Below are 21,411 nucleotides of genomic sequence, written 5' to 3' on the forward strand. Positions count from 1 at the left end.
ATGCTTTTCAATGTGACTAGTATTGCTTCAGAAAATAATAAGTATTCCCACAGAATTTAGCTGAAGATTTACTTACACTAGAGGAAAAGATTTTAAGATGTTGGATCTGACTTCTTTTGAGGCATAAAGAACTGGTTTTTAAATACTTGTTTCTTTGGAATTAATGCAAGAAAATAATAGTATGAACTAAGTGTTAAATCAGGGTTCGTTTGTTTGTTTTTAACTACTACTAAGATTTTCTTTTCTAGTGCTGATTTTGTCTGTGTGTCCAATTAACTCTCAACTCTTATTCTTATAGGCAGTTACCAGGCAATGCTTTGGAACTGAAGACTTTCGAGCAGCTCTAGAAAATGGAGTCCTGTTGTGCGAGTGAGTATTGGCTTTCAGGTTAACATCAGCTGGACTCTGTCCTTCCTGGCCTCTGAATTTTTATTTTTATTTTTCTGAAGTACCAAAAGTATTTTGTAGTAAATAATTTAATTTTTTAAAATACCTGTTGTTTGTCATGGGAAGTAAAAGCACCTTTGGGACATACTCTTTCCAGATCCATATGTTTGTGTTGTCCCACACACTTCTTTTTGTGATACTGAAAGGATCATGCTGTTATTGATTGATTATACTGGTTTTGATTATAAAGCTCAGGATATCTCTGGGCTTTCTCTTCAGCTTCTGCAAGGTGCTGTGGCTGTGATCAAAGCACTCTGTTACCTCTCCACCCACTGCTGTTGTTTGGGTTTGGATTTCTGTCCTCCATCCTCTGCCCTTTTGTATTGATTTCATAAATCCTGAAACTACCTATTTCTATCACAGAACTTTACACTCAGCTTGTTTTGGAGCACTTTCTGTAAGAAGCTTCCTCGTGGTTATATATTGTAGGCTTGGCAATGATGAGACTTGCCTGGTTTCGTTGTTAGACTGAGTCAGAGGTGTAAAATGTCCACTTAACAGGTCTCATCCACATATCTGTAATTGGCTTGATACTTACTGGAACAGGTTTCCAGGATTAATTCCAGTAGTGCTAATCCCTTAGTATTTTAAGGAACAGCAGTTGTAAATGTCATTAGAACACCAGTGCAAGAGAAATCTTGTTAGAGAGCTACCTGGGATGCTAAAAACAACAACAAAACCAACCAAACAAACCTTAAAGAAACCCAAACCCACAAAACTCAGAGCCGCTCTAAAATCAATTCAGCAAAGGTGAACTTTCAGAAAATATTTGTACAAGTTCAGTTCTCTCAGCTTCTTTTCCTACAGATATTTTTTTCCTTCTGTGTTTAGTGCCATGTTTTGTCTTGCCTTTATTTTGCTTTGGGCCCTTTGCCTTCCAATCTTATCTTGCTAGATGCTTCTAAAGTTATCTGTGATGTGAGGCATTAATTAATATTCAATAATATTGTAGAGCTAGATGCTTTTTTTTTTCATTACTTATGTAATTAAATTTTAATGAGTGTGAATGTGCTAATAAAAATAGTTTCTACTTTTAATAAGAAAGGATATGTTTAGTGGGATGTATATATTGTATTCAGATGTTTAAGAATTGGCCATTAACTGATGCATACTAATCTTCTGATATCTTCATTGTTGACACTTACTTGCCAATAGAATGAGGATCCCTCTGCAAAATGCAAGTCAGTTAAATTTATCTGTAATTAATAATAATGCAAGAAAAACATCCTGCAATTTCTTCAGTGTCTTGGTTTGAAAAGACAGGTATCTGGTAAGGAAGGCAGGAGCCTCTCTTAAAATGGATAATGTAAACACCCTGTGGGTCAGGGTGTTGGTAGCAGTCCCATTCAATGGTGGCTGCAATCCTCCTGGAGTGACAGATGTGGTTCTGTTGAAGCAGTGATCCTGTAGAAGGGTGTAGTTTAACTCTGAAGGTCCAGTGGTGGTGTTGATGGACCTGGTCTTCCTCTGGGAATCCAGTGGGGAAAAGCTGTCTCTGTTGTTCCAAATCTCAGATTATATCCAGGTGGGAATGCTTGGCTCCTCCCCCTGGGTGGAGCATCTCACAATGGGGTGATGTAATTTTATCAGTGAGACTCAATGGCCCATTAAGAGCAGATATTTCCCAGAGGGAGGAGGGGTTGTGGAAGAGATAAAGAAAACTGCCGCACCTGATTTTAACAGGTGGCAGAAGAATACACGCTGCCAGCCACATCTTGCATTGCAGCCTAAGACATTCTAGTGAGCAGCTTGCCTTAGAAGGCATGCAACTTTCTTTAAAGCAAAAGATGCCTTATTATGTTGTACTAAATAGCTGTTCTCCTGTGTCTTAATTTTAAATCTGGTGTACTTGAAGTCCAAGGAGGAGTGATTTTCATAGAAATTCTGTGGAAACAGGAAAGAGCAGATGGCAAAAATTTTCACATGTCCAGTTTTCACTAATGACAATATAATGTGAGATCTCAAATAACTGAGACAAACTAGAAATTAGATCGTCCATTTCCTTGGTTCACCTGTGGGCATTGCTAATTAAGGTGGATGTATTATCTCTGTAGATTGTAGACCTGACTTAAACCATAGTAGATAAAACCTCTACTTGCACCACATATTTGTATAGCATCCAGTCAGTTTGTTTGTCCTACTCAATGACTAAGTGCACATGTGGCTGAGTAATCAGTAGTTGACAAAATAAAGCCTTTTACATTTTGCCAATTCTAGTGTGCATACACTAGAGAAAGAAAGAAATTTACTGAAATTTTCCTGGTCACATGCTACTTCATGTTCTTCAGTAAAATAAATCAAAAATTATGCATTTGGAGGATTTAAAATAAAGGGGAGGAATTCAAACCTTTTTTTTAATTCCATCTCAACAGATCACTTTTTTGGGTAGGAAAAGTAATCAAATGTGTCTTGTTTGCTAAATAACTCAGTGCTATTGAAAAATCTCAGGACCTGCAGTTCTTTTTTTTTTTTTTTTTGGCAGGTATTTAGAAATGTATCCTTCATTCCAGTGTATAGGGGTCAACTGTTCTTTGTGTTTATTTCGCAAATACGTTTTCTGCTTGAGCAAAAGAGGCTTTTCCCCCACACAGTTTTAAACTCCAGGTCTTGTCGCTGCACTGGTGTGGGTAGATCACAAGGCCTTGCTGATGCTTTGTGTGGGGTAAAGGGTCTGGCCAGAGAAGCAGCAACAAGAAGGGAGAGCAAGAAAAAAAATCCTCAAATGTATAGAAGCAGATGAAGTCTGCAGGGTGTCCTGAGGTCCCTGTTCTCCACTGACCCTCTGGTCCAGTGTGTAAGTTGGTGAACCACAATATTTCTCTATCTCCATGATTGAAAACTTGCAAGGAATCCTGTGCCTCATCTTTACTGCAGGATAAGGTATGCATATGTATTAATTAGTCATGTGTTAGTCTGTCCTATCTTCTCAGCTTAATTATGAATTTTATGTGAAGAGTGATATCAGGTACAGTCTCTTCTGACTGAGATGGAAAAATGACTTGTTCATGTAAATTGTGTGTGCCAAAAGTGATTGCTGCACACAGCATACTGGACTTGGTAGCATTGTGAAAACTGAGTTTATTTCTCACCCTTTCAGGAATATTAGTGCTATCACACTGAACTCTGAAAATTGAATATTCTGGTACATTTTTGACATCTGCTCAGAACCTTTATGAGAAGAAAAGCTATAAATAGAAAATCTGAATCCAATTAACATCACCACCCTTGTAGTAGAAATACAGATCCTTTTCTGCCCACGCCTCCTCAGGCATTTTCTTTTTTTTTCTCACTTTGCTGTTCCCAGAAACCTCTTTGTGTGTGACTTGTTTCATTTTTGCTTCTACAATCTGTTCTTGCTTGTCACTTCTTGGGAGTGTTAATAGATTCAGCTCAAACTCATACGAATGATGTTATGTTAGGACCACATGCAAAGTATTTCTTAATAAGCATTGATGCTCATGCTTAAGTACAGTAAAATATTTAACAGAAAATCATATAACTTTTTTTTAGTTTGATTAACAAGATCAAACCTGGCATCGTTAAGAAGATCAATCGTCTGCCAACTCCAATAGCTGGTTTGGTAAGTAATGGTATCGAATCTAATATCTGGTGTATGAACCAAGTGATCTCTGTTTTTAAAGAATTTTCAAAATTTTAGCTCCATTTTATTTTTTTGTTCAAAATTGTACCATTTCTATGTTATCTTAGACTGCAAAGGACACCTAAACTGTCATTTGGATCTGTAACTTCAGTCATCCTGTCACTGCATCAAGCTTCATCATCCCCAGAGGTATCAAGCACTGGCTCCTGTGCACAAACCTCTGTGGCATTACTTGTCTCTATTTAAAGGCCACCATCCTATCTTAACATTTAGAACCACTTCCGCTATCCCTTTCTTAGGGAATGGGCAAAGTAGGAAATGTTCTGGGTAGTTAAAGTATTTTTAGAACCTGTTTCACTCCACCCACAACAAAGCTTCAGTTGCATTAAAATAACTCTAATGATGCAAAGATCTCTCTGCAGGCTTCAGCTGAGGGATTTGCCAATGTTTTGGCTGTAACTCACATTGCTGGGGGTAGAGGTGGGAGATGTATGTCATAATTTTTACAGGAAATGTAAAAGGTTTTCTGTGTGCTGTTTGGAAAATTTGCTGCCCAGAGAGTTACAAAATAAGTTTTGTAGCATCAGAAACCCTTCTGTGGACAAAGGAGTTCAAAGAATTCCTTCTTCATCACTTTTTCACTATGACAACCTCGTTGGCTCTTCATGTCACTTAGGATGTCAAAGCTATTTAGTCCTGCCACAAATGCCATTGGTCTCATATTAAAAGATCCAGGATGAACAGGGACATATGCATGATTCCCACGACAAATGGAAGATCCCACCTTATGACAAACATGCAACCTTAACATCAGGGAAAATTACCTGGTTTCTTAGTAGGAGTAGAATGCAAAACTTCTTTAGATACTTTTATTTATATGTTTTAATGGGATGAACCAACAAAACATTGGCTTTTGCTCTTCACCCATGCAGCTCATTAGAGAATAAGTGTAGTTAACTTGGCTGGAGGTCATAAGATTAGGTTAAATTGCCATAAATTATTGCATAAGCTGAGAATGTGCATTTCCACATCAAATGCATGTAGAAAGCATTAACTGCCGTTGTCCCAGACAAGCTCAGGTATTTAGGCTTGCGAATAAGACTGCTGCACATTCTTTTCCTGTGAGGCATACAAAGAAGAATTCAAATGAAACCAAAATAATTCTGGGGAGGACAGCACAGTTATTTGATCAGTGGTTTGATTCTCTATGTGGCCTCTGAAGTAGCCATTAGATTCAAAACAGAAAACCATAAGCTAGATTTCATTTTTGTGGTCAAGTGCTGTCTTGAATCATAACTGCAGGCACTCTTGTTTTTATATGCATTTTTTATTTCCAGATGTAAAAATGCAGAGTATTCACTTGGTGTGTCATTATATTTTCCTGGTAGTGTATTACTGGTTTTTGAAGTTGTTCCTAGTTCCTACAAGTCTTCAAAAATAAAGGAAAGAGGAGGAAAGGCAAATGTTTCTTGTAAATAGAGCTCACCCAGTGTTATTGTTAAAACACAGCTTAAAGGTAGTAATTGAGAGAGCTAATGTTTTCTGTTAACCTGTGGAAAAGGTTTTACATAAACACTTCAGTTTCTGAAGACAACAATTATGAAGGCCATATTGGGATGCTTTCAGAAGATGGTGCTTATGATGATAGTGGAAGACTGGTTTTTACACATTTGAGAGGAACCTTCTCAGTTATACCAGCTTTGAAGAGCCCAGGTTTCATCCCAGCATGTAGAACTCAAACTAAAAATTATGGGGATTTGCATTTATAAGAAAGCAGGCATTGATATCTGACAGGCTCAGGATACTATGGTTGAAAGATAGGTTTTAAAGATAGAAAAAAACTTACTAGGAAATTCAATGGTAGGCTTGCTTGACATGTTCTGGAGACATTTTCATTGCTTGTAGGTTGCTTCTCCCACAAATTTAGTATTTTCTGTGGCTTCATAAATGTTACATATACTTCTCTGGCTCTCACTTCTGCTGTCTTCAGTGCCTTTGAGTCTCACACTAATTGCTCTGTAGCAAGCTTTCATGAGATCTCAAAATCACTGTTGGAAGGGGTGAATTTGGTTGTCATTTTTCTTTTTTTTGTCTTTTTTTTTTTAATCCAGATGACAATTTTAATAATGAGAGATGACAGGGTTTTTTTCTAAAACAAAAAGGGATCGGATCATGTTCTTTCTATAGCTTCTTTATGCTCATCTAGATTCATATCCTGAAGTCCATTTCCAAAACATTTTATGCCTTTATTGCCTAATTAGCATCCATTTCTCTCCTGAGTTTTCTGTTTCAAAGGAAACAAACCCCCCATGGTTTTGAGAGTTTTATGGCAGTCTGATTATCAGAAGGAAACAAATGCTTTGAAAGACATCTTGTTTCTCTTCCCCCTGCTCCCCCAGCTTTCCCTCCCCTTTGTTTTTCTTCCCCTCCAGAAATTCCTTGAATTTTGGTTTTGTTCCCTAGGGAGTTAATCTATTTCATTTCCATATAAGTATGTTGTTTAAGCATTGTGTTCACTTCAACTATTTGACAGGCTTTTTCAGCAGTACAGAAATGTGGTGTTGAATAGATGCCTTTGGTTGAATCTCCAGAAAGGTTTTGTTATCTCACTTCTTTGCCTTCATGGTTATTTTGAAAACAAATTGTTTCAGTAAATTAGCAGGCCTAAAGGAATAATTAAACATTCTGTTCTATATGGAATATTGTGTGCTAGAGTTTTTTTGCATTGAGTTCGTGTGAGGTGCTGCTTTTAATGACGTCAGTGTATTATTGAGTTGTTATGTCTTGTTTTCTTTTATGACATCTTACTTATCATAAGATCTGATAGGGACTTTATGTTAGTAGGAACATTTTACACAACTCAGATTAAGCCTTAGCTTTTACCTTTAGTTTGATTGTAATGCTGCCTAGTGATTTCAGGTGTGGATTGCAGTGGTTCAGGTCTAATCATGACAGAATGGAAAAATAAATAGATGTGTTTTGAGGATTAAATACTGAAATGAAAGTTGGTATTCAGTTAATTAAAATGCTTAATTGCTACCAGGAAAGTTCAGAAAATTGATTAAACTTCTCCCCAGTTTGGCATGGCATGGGAAATCTGGGCTGCAGCTTGTGTGGGAGGGTTTGTAAGAACTCTTTGGGAAGAAGAGTTGGATCTGGCTATAACTTGGTATCCATAAAACAACTTTTAGCTTTAGCCTCACTGTTCCAGTTCTCTCCCGAGGCACGTGTGTGAGAAGTAGCCATTGTCTTAGCTGCATTTGCCTGTTCACTTCTGTTCCAGTTTGGAAAACGGAACTTTTGGGGATAAGACAAGTACCAGAGTAGTTGTAGGGAAGCTGTGGTCAAGAGCAGGTGACTGAAGAAATGTCCATGCAGCTTTTATGGTGGTTTCCTGGACAGTGAGGTGTGCCAGCTGCAGGGTGCCAACTTCTAACTCCAGCAGTAGTTGCAGAAAGTTGCCACTTGCAGCAGGTTGATTTTAAAAGCATGTGGCAGAGTTTGGAGGCTGTGATGTTCCCACAGATGTCCTGAAGGGAGTTAACTGGGAGGTAGCTGTTGGGGTTTTTTGCTTTAATTTTGACTATTTTTTTTTTAAATGCCATTTTGGACTTTTGCACTAAAATAGTTTCTAGAAAATTAAAATTTCATTTCTGATTATATGTAGGGGGGTAGAATATAAGAAAATGAACATAGTATAGAAAGTAATCTTACCCCTAAGGAGTTGCAGCTGGGCCAATCATCAAAGATTAGGAACAGGCCTGACTTTAACAGGCCACAGCTGTAACCAATGAGAAGAAGAGTGCTATAAAAGTGTGGGTTGGCCCCTTGAGAAGGGGATGGGAGTTAGTTGGCTGCTTTGTGAAGAAGAACGAGGCAGTGCTTGGAGGAGTAGCCCATGAGAAAATACCAAGAAGGTATGAAACTTCTGTGATAAGGAGACAACAGTGTGGAACCCCTGCAATAAGATGGCAACCATTATATTTCAGACTGGCTAAAATGTGTAATTTGTATAAAGAGCAGTGCACGTATTTTTTCCCAGTACAGCTGAGGGGCAAGCAAGCCGGTAGAGAGTAGGTCCTGAAGCCCTCAGGACTTCTGGGGGGTATAGGAAGGGTATCAGAAAGGTCAAAGCATTGTGGAAGCTGAGATTTCATTATGAACAGTAGAAAAAGTGCAGATTTTGTGTTGTTACTATAAAGTTCACTTTTTTTGGTCCTTATTTGTGTGAAACTGAGATGGTGTTTAAAGAAAAGTACTCCAATTGATAAATCTTGCTGGGTTCAGATCCTGAAAAATTATTTTGATTACAGTTCTTGTATAGTGGGGTGGTAAAATTAACGTTTAGCAAAAGCAAATCCAGAGGAAAACTTTTTTTCTCAAAAAATACAGCATTTTCAGCTTGAATCCCAGCATGTGAAGATGGTTTGAATATAATCACAAGGGGAAGGATTTTGTGGTTTGACAACATATTTTCCAACAAGGCTTTGCTGAACAGTTTCAGAGGTGCATCTCTGGCTGCAGCACCATTGTTCCCCAAAAGCCTCCCGTTTTCAACTCAGTTGGCTGAACACAGAGAATCATAACCTGGAATGAAAGTCACCAGATGCCATGAGACAGCTGGAAGATGAATGAGTTATGTATAGTTTATGCAAGCTGAACATGTCTGTCAGAATAATACATTGCTTGCTGCTCAGGAGCAATAAGTGTACACTCTTCAGCAAGGCTGAAGTTCAGTGAAGGTACATTTCCAGCTGAGACCAGGTGGTGAAGCAAATTCTGAGGTAGAAGCCAGTGTCTCCCTTAGAGAGGGGTAGCAAATGGAAATCTTCCTTACGCCAATCTTTGCCTTGCAATATCTCAATTTGGTTTTCTAAGACCATCTATTTTTGCTTGCAGCTCCTGTGAATAAGGTGGAAGTGCAATACTTTGCACTGTGTTTGGGAAGCTTTTTCTCACATCCCAGACACGAGGGCTGTGATCATACAGCAGGGCAGAATAGGAAGCTATTGGGCTTTTCAGAGCTGTAAATGAAATGACATTAGCACTTTGGTTTGAAGTTGGTCTGTGATTTCAAACAAGGCGAGAGGTTGCTAACTCAGTTTTCTGTGTGCATGCTGGATGAACATGAGCACAAAATGTCATCTTCGTAAAGTTCTTCAGCTTTGGAAAAGGGATTTTTTATGAATTTTCGTTTTCTGTTCACACACACAAAAAAAGTTGCGCATCTCTAGGCAGCGGCAGGCTTGAAAATGTTTATCTGAAATACTGTAGAGTGGGATTTTTTTTTTCTGGTGGGGAATTACGGTTCCTTCAGGGTGGAGAACATCTTGATGCTTTTCCATGCAGATTTTTTCAAATGTTTGTTGTCCTGATTCAACAGGAAACATATCCTTCTGATAGCTGCTACTCCAACATCATTGCTTCGCTTTAATGCAATGTAAGATGATACAATTCTAAAATGTGCTTATTGAATGCATCAGGAGGTATTAATACCACTTGCACCAAGGCAACCACCTGAAACAATGTTCCTGAGGCCATTGGCATATACCTTCTAAGCCAGGAAAGTGGGGAATAATAAAGGTAAAAAGAGAGAAATATGATAGAAAGCTAAACTAAAATGAAAGGGGAGATAAAGAAAGGGGTGGAGAACATAAAAAATAAAAATATTTTTCTGTGCCTTTGTGCCTAACATTTTGCAAACTGTGGAACCGCCCTGGTATTTCCTTATCTTTTGTCATCAAGGAGAGCTGGCCAAAATTTCCTTTTCTGTGGGAAAATTTTCTCACCAGGGTAATGGGGTTTTTTGGTGGTGTTTTTTTTTTTCCTTGTGTAGCAGGGGAATGGTATGCAGATGACATTTTTACTTTATTATAGGACAATTTCAAAACCATTTTTCAGGCAAAGTTCATACTTGTATGTATTAGTTCAGTTGTATGCTTTATTTAAGAGTTAGCTACAAACTTCCTTCTCTAGATTACTTAGAATCAAATTAGTTGTGTTTTCCACTTAAATTTAAGAAATCTAATGATATATGAGAGGCTTAATTTGATCTAAATGAATTCTTTTTTTTTTCAAAGCACCTCTGCTTTCAAAGTTCATTCCTTCATGCTGATTATTTTCTCTTGCTGTTCACTCTTTCGTATAGCCTTTATATTGGTACATCCTGTCTTCTTGCATTATATATTTTTTTAATAATTATTTTTTCATCTTAAACTCCTGCTCTGTGAATTTGACTAGTATGAGCTACAATAGTAATAATAAAAATAAATAGTAAAAATAAAATAATAATAAATAAAAATAGTAATAATGAAAATAAAATGCATGTTTAACAAAAGCAAACACAGAGGAAAACTTTTTTTCTCAAAAAATACAGAGTTTTCAGCTTGAATACCAGCATGTGGAGATGGTTTGAATATAATCACGAGGGGGAGGATTTTGTGGTTTGACAGCATATTTTCTAATAAGGAAAAGGTATCTTGTCTGCTATGAGCAATTGATTATAAAGAAACTTCTCATTTCAATTCCTCATGAAAAATCAGGAAGGGCAAGTACACAAATACATGGAGTAAGTTATAGAAAAGCTGCTGTTGCTCGCTTTGCTTCACTAACAAACACCAGAAAATATAGACTTAAATTTCCTGGTTGTGCAGCAAAAATGCTTGTAAGAAATAGCCTCATAAATTTTGGTCAAGATCTGACTAATGAGTTGATAAGCATTTGAGGTGCTCTGTTTGCTTTTCTGACCTTTTTCTTGTTTTTTTTTCACTGATGAGGGAGTAATACTGAGTGATGTAGAGTGCCACTATTTCTTCTGAAGGTTTCAGTCACCTTTTTGTAGACTAACAGAACACTTCACAGCCAATGTGGGAGCTGTGGGCTCTGCTTCCAGCCCTGCTTCCATGGCCCTATCTTGTGGCTGATCTGGGTCATGGGGTTTTGATTTGTCAGTGGCATGTACATTCAGAGGTACAGGGTGAATGCACATGCAGCCCTGCTAAGAGTGAAGCTGAGCAAATCCTGTTTGATATCATTCTCCACAAAGCTGATTAGTCTGGTATTGTTTTTCATAAGGCAAGGCACAAGGTGATACCTGTATTATTTTTGGTTTTTTTGAAAGTTGTTAATTTAAACATGTAAACAAAAATAAAGAGGCATCACTACCTGTTTTCTGGATGACTATGCTCAGCAAGTTGTTGGGAAATTCAGAAAGGCAAGTATTTTAAGAGACTTGGCATAATCCTTACATGAGGGAAAACTTCTGTTTTACAATAGCAATTGGTGTTTCTTATGAATGAACCAAAGAGCAAGAAAGTGAAAGTGGGTATGACCTACCCAAACTCATGCCCTGCATCCAATGTGATCTCCTTTATAATGCAGTTTATATGTTTAATACAGGCTCAGGAGCACTTTTGATAGTAGGAATAAGGACAGGTTCCTCTTCATAGTAGTAGCTTTCTTCTTCAATATTCCTATGCTGCAGGTAAAAAAATTTCACAAAACTCTTATTTTCCTTTTTCTTGTGGGAAGTGAGAAATCTGTGGGGAAAGGGAAACACTATACCCATCTTTGAAAAAGGTAGGAAGGAGGACCCTGGGGACCACTGACCCATCAGCCTCACCCCTGTGCCTGTTCAGAGCATGGAACAGCTCTTCCTAAAAGCTCTCCTAAGGAACATAGTGAACAGGGACATGTTTTGGGACATCCAAGGCTGACCCAACCTATTGGCTTTCTGTTACAGAGTGACTGCATCAGTGGACAGGGGAAGGAATGCAGATGTCACTTATCTGGCCTTCTGCAAAGCCTTTGATACAGTCCCCCACAACATCCTTCTGTCTAAACTGAAGAGAGAGCGATTTGATGGTTGGATCATTTGGTGGATAGGCAATTGGTTGGATGGTTGCATGGAGAGGGTAGTGGTCAATGTCCAAAGGGAGATTAGGGACAAGTGACATCCCTTAAGGATTCTTGCTTGGACAAGTTCTGTTTAATGTCTTTGTCAATGACACAAAGGGATTGAGAGCACCCTCAACAAATCTGGAGATGACACCAAGCTGAGTGGTGCAGTTAGCACACCTAAAGCATGGGATGCCTTCCAGGAGACCTGGACAAGCTTGGGAATCTCAGGAGGTTTAACAAGGACAAGGTGCTGCACCTGGGTTGGGGCAACTCCCCACTATTAATATAAGATAAGAAATGAAATCAGCCCTGCTGAGAAGGGCTTGGGGGTGCTGGTGGGTGAGAGGCTGGGCATGACCCAGCCATGGGCACTCACAGCCCAGAAACCAAACATGTCCTGGGCTGTGTTCAAAGCAGTGTGGGCAGCAGGGACAGGGAGGGGATTCTGCCCCTCTGCTCTGACCCCACCTGCAGTGCTGCATCAGCTCTGGGGTCCCAGGACAGGAAGGACATGGACCTGTTGGAGCAGGTTCAGAAAAGGAACACAAGAATGATGAGTGGCTGGAACACCTCTCCTATGAAGACAGGCTTAGAGAGTTGAGGTTATTCAGCCTGGGAAGAGAAGGCTCTAGGTTTCAATATTTAAAGGAAGGTTATAAGAAAGATACGGACAAACTTTTTAGAAGGCACTCTGTTGTGATAGGAAAAGAGGTAATAGTTTTAAATAAAAACCATTACCTCAGGCTAGATTTAGATTAGATGTAAGGAAGAAATTCTTTACTGTGAGGATGGTGAGGCATTGGGACAGCTTTTCCAGAGAGATGGTGGATGCTTCGTCCCTGGGAACATTCAGGGTCAGGTTGGATGGGGCTCTGAGCAACCTGATCTAGATGGATATGTCACTGTTCACTGCAGGGAGGTTGGACTAAGATTATATTTAAGGTCCCTTTCAACCCAAACCATTCTATGATCCCATGTTATTATTATGAGAAAAAAATCTTTTCACCTGGTAATTGACACAGCACTATATTTCAAATGTAGCCATCAAATAAAGTGTTAAATTTCTTACTTATTGTATTTTAGTGAGATTTTTGTCAGTGTTCAGAAAATTGCAGTTGGAAATTAGTAGCTGTGTTTCCATTGGCAACTGAAACTTCTGAATTTTACATTACTTCAAACTCCTAAGCAGATGTTTCTTCAAGTTTGGGAACATGATGGCCACAGTAACTGGGATGAAATTTCTGTTTAAATAGAAACCAAAAAAAGTTTTGCTCTTTTAAAATGTTTTTCCAGATTTATGAAGCAGTGTAGAAATCTGATTTTTCAATAGTAAAGTTGGAGAAAAGTCTTTCTTTTTCTTATATAAGAAATTTTTAATGTGTCAAATCTTGGAGTACTTTGCGAAGAGTTCTTTACCATTGCTTCAGTTCTATACCTAAAGATAGTAGTGTGTGGTTAGTGAGAGTTTTAGTGGCTTTAGTGCTGAGTCACATAGTAAGTCACAAGCAAGTCATAGTAGGATGGGGATGAAATCTTGACTTTCAGTCCAGTTCTCTCACTGACCACACTGTAAACCAAAAATGGGTAAATTAGCAAATGTCAGGAGTAATGCAAGACCTGATAGGAATGCATATGGAACTATAAATCACTTTTGCTACTCTTTCTCCTGTGTTACGGGAAAGAGGAATGTGGCCTGTATGGAAATGCCTCTAGCAGACAATTAAGAGAAAAGGATTGTGTGCTAGAAAGGAAGTATGGTTATTAATAGTTAGAGATGACATTGTTCTGTAGTCTTTCAATGCCTGATAGTGGGAGTATGTAATCTCAGCAGTGGTTTACTGATGTTTTGTGCCCCTCTGCTTGAAAACATATGGTACATTTCAGCCTTAGCTCTGAATTTCCTTTAATTGTTTTCTGTTGCTGCCTAAACACTTTGAAATGTAGGGTGTGGAGAAAGAGGAGGTTGATGCAAACTCTTTGTGAAATTTTTAGTAGCTGCTCAAGACATTGATCAGGCAGAGTGAAACCCAGGCATGGGGTTGAACTTGACAGGTTTTTAGGTGAGTGATGGTGGAGTGAAATATGTCTAGGAGACATAAGTGGGGAGCAAGTGTATGGATGCAGACCCCAAGGAATGGTTCGGCTACTTGCCCTGGCCTCTTGTCAGGGGTGCTGTAAGTGCTGCGCCTGCTGGTTGATCTCTGAACCAGAATCAGTATTTTGGGATGCTTTAAATGAGATCAGGTCTTCCAAACCAATGCTTTTAGTGTGTTACTGGGATGAGATGTCAAAATGCTAACTAATTAATTACTTCTTAAAAATCTTGTCAACTGACTATAAAGTAATATGATTGGCAGCAAGAACTTTCTAATACGGAAAATTGTTACCCTTTTTCCTGCTCTAAATCAAAGCTTTGAAAAAGTATTACCCTTTTTGCATCAGCTTGCCATCACTTAAAAAAATAGATAAATATGGTTGCCAAAAGAACTGCAAGAAATTTCCACTTATTAATTCAATCAGCTGTAGTCTGTGGTATACTCTGTCGTTTGTATGCTGGTTTTATTTCTGAATTAACTGATGACTGTCTGCTTGTCAAGAAACATTCCTTCCCAACTGGAAAAAAAATGTCAACCATGTAGAAGAAGTACACACCTTAATTCATACTTGTGACATTTGTAATCTGATTTCTCCTTCCTTTGTGAAGGAAGTGCAGATTTGAGATTCTTTTCAGCACTCAGTGTTTATTTATAGTGTTAAATCTTCATAAGGTGGACACTGGAGTACCTTTCCCCCCCACCACCTCTGGCTTGTCAGATATTTATCAGTGCCAGGTGTTTAAAATTCATGGCAGTTTTCAAAGAAAGCAGATGTTAATGCAGCAGTGATAACTTTCTCTCTGGTATCCATGGTGGGGCTGTGCAGCTCTGCTATTCACCCTTCTGTTCAGTACAAAATCCTCATTCCACATCTCCGAACGCCTGCCCAAACACCTCCGCGCCCATGTGTCTGTGCTGAATCACCCTCCTCCAGTGAGGTGTGTGAAAGAGCTATTGACAGCAACACCAGCAACAAGTGCTGCCAAATGCAGTGCTGAGAGCTGTTTCAGCTGCACTGACCAGCTTGCTGTCTGCATGCCAGGAGGGATGGGTAGGGGCAAGAGGAAGCCTGGCACTGATGCAGGGGTTCAGGTGGACTCCAAGGCAGGTCATCTCCAAACCAGCTCATCAGTCCAGGGTGCTGGGAAAGCTTCTCAACAGCATGGGATAAGCCCATGTAAGGCAGGAAGGATTAGATGTGGTACTAGGATGCTACTCCTGTTAAGAAATAAAAGATGCCTGGCTCTTGAAGGAAGCAAACTTCCAAATGCTCTCTTACAAAGAATGAAGCACTAAATAACTGTCCAAAAATCAGGGCCTACATGAATTAAGGATCTGAGGCTCTGTTTCATGTGCTGTATATGAAGAAGCTGAATTTCACCTATATCAAGTTGTTAACTTGTGTGAGCAAAACAAAAAACCTTATGTATACAAATAAAAAAAGGGGGGGGGGGGAGTGGAGGAGGAAAGCAAGCTCTGCCAAAACTTTGTGTTTCAAGAACAAGAGGTCTTTACTTCTTTTATTACTCATTAGGCTTCAAGGGAGTTTCACCTTTAAGTGGATTACTGTCATTCCAGTTCTGTGTAGTGTGGTGACTTGGCATTGGAGTATTTAGCACACTTTGCTTGCAGAGTCTGTTTTGTATAAACTGTTCAGGGTGTAAAGCATATTGCTTGAATTTTTATTTTTTTCCCTTGATTTTTGTTGGAATGCAACTAACTGGTGGGAAAGTTAAGGCTTGTCTTAACAAGGAAATAGCCCAGGCTAGTTCTTCCATACTGGCTTTCCAAACCTATACTTTCATTTCAGTATGAATGCCTCTGAGTGGATTAGCTCTATTAACAAGGCTTGTCTGCCAACATGCTGTACTTTAGCCCTTCTCCATTCCAGGTTGCCTTATTTGGTAGCAGTGACATCCCAGAAACACACCTGCACTTTATAACCTGATATTCACTCTCTTATCAATAAAAGGCTCATTTGGTACACATTGTTGCTGTGATAAATGTCTGTAATGTCATAGTGAAGGTTATGCTGTAGCACGGTTAGAGATATGGGCCTGGGAGGCATTTTGAGTCATTGAAGACAGTTGGTCCTTTCTTATGTTAAGCACCTTAAAGGTTGTCAACTCTGAAGTCCTGTTTAAAAAACCCATCAACCCACATTAATTTCTCCTGTGTGTTTTCTTTAATCCAGTTGCTCCTGTTTGAAGAAACTGTGGAGCTCAGTGCTGCAAGAGGTGGCAGGAAATGGGATGGGCTGAGCAGAGGTGCCTTCTGCTGGCCATTTCCCATGGTGGTGGGTAGTGTCAGGACCTGAATAACAAGTTTTGGGGAAGATTCTTCTAATACATACCTTGGTATTAGAGAGATCCGTAACCAGCTGCAGTCACTGCAGATGGAATTGGGGTTTGGGAGACAGATGGACCTTTTTGTTGGAAACCAGAATGATTCTTTCCCTAAAGGTGCTTCAAAATGTGGTTTTCATAATGGTTACAATGGCAAAGGGGACTGTTCCTCCTCTTCCTACAGTTATTGATAGTGGCAGTACCAAGGTAACTGCAAAGTTTGTGCACAAAGTTTCATTCCTGCATTCTCACAGCAGGAGCACCTGCTTTCTGAGAGGAAAGCTGGCAGTGAATCATTAAAGATTTAGTATCTGTAATCATGCACAGAGCTGGAGCAGGGAATCCCTGTGTCAAGGATCACAGTAATTTATTTTTTTACCCAATGTGCAAAAGCAATGAAAGGCGGGCAGAGGGGAGTGGCAAAGCAATTAACACAGTTTCTGATCTTTGGCCAACACAGTGCTCTGTGCACTCTGTTATAGGTGGGATAAGTTACTGAACAGGAGCCCTGAGGTCACTCTCTGTCTGCAGGATGATTGTTTTTATTGCTATTTTTAGTTTTGGGCCCAAAAAGGGAGGAAAAGAGCAGTTTAGGTATCCTATCCACTCCTCCTTCTGCATTTGGTTCAAGGTTAAAACTGTTGGCCTTCAGAGAAACACAGAGCTGTAGGAGCTGGGTTCACGCACTGCAGATGGGATGGGTGGGTAATGGGTACTGAACACCCTGACATTCAAGGCCAAGGTGGTAATGGGGAGTTCCTGGCTCCCAGGCCTGTGGTCAGACCACGGGGTTTGTGTTCAGCCCTGTTCCCTCCTGTGCTCTCACCTTTCTGCCCTGGCCTGTGCCCGCAGCCGGAGCTAACAACCGAAACGTACCTCCGAGGAAGAGCAAGTCACCCAACTCGTTCAACGAGCTCCTGCTGCAGGCTCTTTCCTTTACCCCACCTCTGAATATAAACAATGTGTAGCTGTGTGGTGATGCTGCTGCCAAATGCAGCTCTAAATTCTGCCTTAAACTGATTTGAGCCAACTTGAGTGGACTGTATAATGCTGTGCCTATGAAAAATATTTTCTGCTTCGAAAAAATAGCAGGTTTTTGTGAGGGAAATTGTCCTTACTTAAGGGAATGAGGGTGCTAATAAAGAGGGTTTGTCATGAATGCAGAGTTGAAAGCTGTGTCTCCTTCAAGATGACTAAATGTCTTGATAAATGCAGTACTAAGGAAAAATGCCTCTTAAATGTGGTCTACTCAAATGACTTTCAGAATTCTGTAGCCAAAAAAATGCATCAGTCACTCTTAAAATGTCAAGAGCTTTTGTTGCTAGGCACTATAGGTAATTGGTGGTTTTTGTCTTTTTTTTGTCTTTTTTTTTTTTTTTTAAAGCCTGGAAACTGAAAACAACTTCTGGTGCCAAATCATGGTCTGGATGATGATGTAACACTTAGTGCAAATATGCTTCATGGCCTTGCAAGCATAGGGTACCATCTCCTTCATACACTGAAAATAACTGCTTAAAATCCTCCACAAAACCCACCAAAAATGCACCCTTCTCCTACCCAACTCTCCCCTTCAAACTAGAGCTTGAACAGCAGTAGAAATAAGGGGTTTGACTGAAAGAGTGAGTATTTATATCTGAATAGGGGACAACCTGGAGTACTGTCATTTATTGGCTGATACATCCAGGAAAAACAAAAAACATCATGTTAATTAAATTGTTTTTCTCCCTGTTGCCAAGTGATTTGAAAGATGTGCCATAACTTGTATGCCTACGAGATTTCACTGTGTTTTGGTGCATACATAGGGATTCAGAGAAACAGTTAACTAGAGAGATCAGGCTTACCACACAGCATGACTGCACCCTAAAGAAAGCAAATGTATTTAGACACTTGTTTAAATTAATATTCCTGTACCATGCAGATAATCATGATAATGTGGCATTTTTTAAAAATAAAATTGCAGCTCTATTACACAAGCTGAATTTAGTGATGTTGTGTTGCATGTGAGTAGTCAAAATAAGATAGTATTTACATCCTCTTATGGGGAGACTTCTTTTAATTAGCTTTTACTTTAGATGTTTAAAATTTTTTTTCTGTTTTACACATTCCACACTCTATGCCCCTTCTCAGGTAGGTGACTTTGGGGTTTTTTTCCTACTTAAGGTCAACCTCTTCTTGATCTTTTTTTCATCTTTTGTCTTTTCTCTTTCTTTCCTGTTGCTCATGCTGATTTTTTTTTTTTTCTGGTTTAGAAGTACTCTTTTTCTTTGGTTTATTAGGTGTTGAGGAACCTCTGTACTTCCCCACTACCAACACCTCACCAGCACTCTCTTTTCAAATTCTTGCCAAGGTGACATACATTAGGAGCTGATCACAGGTGCAACACAGAACCACTGTCCCGTGGTTCAATGCCTCAATTTTATTTTTTTTAAGTTGCTCTTTAAAATTGTTATTTTTAAAGGAAGGTGTCCAAATTCTGGTGTTTCCCCATAGAGTTACCAGCTTCTTTCTTCTTTGTGGTTTGGAAGCTAGTGATAGCAATGAGGAGCCCTGCAGCAATGGGCCCGCTCTTTCCCTCACATTCACCTGCTCTGGCACAGCCTCCCTGCTCCTGGCCTAGGAGCAGCACTGAGGACCAGTGAGGAAAGACTCAGCTCCTTCCTCTCCTCAAGTCCATGGAGTTGCAGGAGTGAGAGGCAGTTCTGCTCTGCTCAGATGCTGGAGGGAAGATGTGGACCACAATCTCATTTTCAGTGTAGAGATGGCATCTTGGCTCCTTCAAAGCATTGGTTGGAGGGAAATGCTTTAACAACAGGAGAGGGAAGGGTTTGTGGCCACTGGTGCCCCATGGGGACTAGAAAGTCAGGTACAGAGCTGCAAGTATACAGTATTGTTTGCCTTTTCCCTGAACAACAGTATTTAAAAGCCTGCTTGTGGATGACCTGTTTCCCACTGGCGGCTCTGTCTCTCCCATATTATGACTTTGCAGCATTTTTGGGTGTAGTTCACTTTGAAGTTTGAGGGAAAAATGGAATATTGAAGGATAATAGCTCTATCTAGTCAGTGTTCTATCTTGTGCATTTAATCTGAGTCTGTACAGCATGTGGAAAACTCAAGCCATGCTAGGAACATTTGAAATGCTCTGCTGTTCCATCATGCCCACCATTGGGGGGGAAAAACCAGTCCCACAGTCTCAGTCAAACCTCCACACCCCTTCTCACTAAGACACTTAGAAGTAGAAATAGCATACCAGAAATTAATTACACTTGAATTTTGTGGTTTAGACTTCAGGCTTTATTTTTGTTGTGATTTAAAACCTGTAATTCTGTGATGCTTATTCCAACTTCAGATGCTCAGGGAAATGCAGTGATTGAGTTCTCTTAATAACATGAACAAAAATTAACTGATGATTTCATCCCTGTTAGTTGAAGAGCTTTCTCTAATAATGGTCAGAACCTTATGTTTTCTGCAAAAATGTATTTGATCTGTCCACTGATGAATCCTTGCTTTTGAAATGGGCAGCCCCTCTCTCCCCTTCTGGTTTTGCTTCTCTTGTGTTGATAGGTTGCACCAGTGTTGCCTCTCATGATCCACTTTATTGGTATCAAATTCTCCAGTTTGTCTTAAGTCCCTTTTCTTCCCTTAGCATCATAATTCTTTTTCTCTGCTAATTTGATTCTTTATTAAATTTAAATGGCCTCCTCGTGTTTACAGAGATTGAGACCACGGTGGAAGAAGAGGGTAGTGGATGCAAGTATGAACCTTTTTCTCTTGAGCACGTCTTGTCAGTGATTTTTGTCACCTGGAGATAGGTTTGGTGTGCTGTGCTTTTCCAGGATTTTGAGGTCTGGTTGTTTAAATAGAACTATTTTTGTGAAGTGCAATGAGATTTGGATTACAGTATGTCCTTTGAAACTGCAGTGGCAATGACCATTAGTCTTGTTAAAGTACAGTTACATTGGTAAAAGGAATGGTGTAATGGTTTCTATATTTGAGTGCATTAATCTCTGAAAAATGTTCCCATTCACATTTCTAATGATAAATTTAATTGCAAGGTTGATAACTTGTCTTTTTTTTTTCCTACTTATTTCTGTAGTGCTATTTAAAATTCATCTTCCTATTCATTATTCTGGTAGAGTTTAAAATGGCTGCTAGCTATTTTAAGACCTGTGGCTTTGCTGATTAACTATGATGATTAGGGATGGTCAAGAATAACCTGGCAAAGACAGTATTTAGAAGTGCTGATTTGTTTAAACGATACCTTTTTGTGTAAATATCCAAACTTGATAAAAAGTCTATTGGGTGTGTCATCTCTTGGTGCTGTGAGGGTCATTTCCAGGCCCTGGCTGGCTGCAGAACAGCTGGTGTTGGGGCAGTAACCTGTGAGATGGCAGGCATGATCAAACTTCTGGCTTGGGGGCTGAGGGACGGAAGATTTGGAACCCTGTTTTATCCTTCACGTGAGCACTGTAACTAATGGTGTTCTGCCTTCCATGTTATCTCTTCCTGCTTCTGACCCCATTCCTGATGGTCTTGACTGCTGTCAGCAGGGATGTTCTCAGGGGCTGTAAGTGCTATTTCTCAGGAGATTGATGCTTGATAGGTTTAATTGCTGAAACACCTTCAAAATTAATTGTGTCATGTGCCAGAAGTTTGGTGGTTGTGCAGCCAAGCAGCCACTGGTGAGCAACTCCTCTGCTTTGTTTTTGTTGCTGTCAGGGTGTAGATGACATCTGTTTTTCTAAATCTGACTCTTCTTCCTTGTTTACCTGCACAATGTGCTCATTTTCAGCCCTGTGGTTGATGTAACTCGTTGGTTTGGGAGTTTGCTCTGAGTTGCTGTGGTTACTGGGCAGACCAATCAAAGCATATTGCCTTCACTGGTGTTGGTGTCAGTTCATTACCTTGGAGTTACTCATTCTTTCTGCTCTGCTGCTTTCTTCTTGTGCCTTACTTGCCAGTTTCATAGACTCCCTAGTCCCCTGAACACTGACCTGATGGTTGTTTAGCAAGTAGTTCCTCTTCT

At 39.6% G+C, this 21,411-nt stretch overlaps 1 protein-coding gene across 2 annotated transcripts in view; it reads left to right on the forward strand.

The window, feature by feature from the left end:
* The first annotated feature begins 354 nt into the window (after positions 1–354).
* LMO7 (LIM domain 7) overlaps positions 355–21,411 on the forward strand; it is a 97,111-nt gene continuing 76,054 nt past the window's right edge. The window contains exons 1-2 of one of the 2 annotated variants that reach the window (XM_066545079.1): positions 355–369; positions 3,958–4,027. The gene's annotated coding sequence lies outside the window, so the exon portion shown is untranslated. Of the gene's footprint in view, positions 370–3,957; positions 4,028–21,411 lie in introns of those variants that run through there. The other variant, XM_066545080.1, reaches the window with a different exon arrangement.

This window comes from Molothrus aeneus, chromosome 2, assembly GCF_037042795.1.
Source record: "Molothrus aeneus isolate 106 chromosome 2, BPBGC_Maene_1.0, whole genome shotgun sequence".
NCBI classification, from domain to species: domain Eukaryota; kingdom Metazoa; phylum Chordata; class Aves; order Passeriformes; family Icteridae; genus Molothrus; species Molothrus aeneus.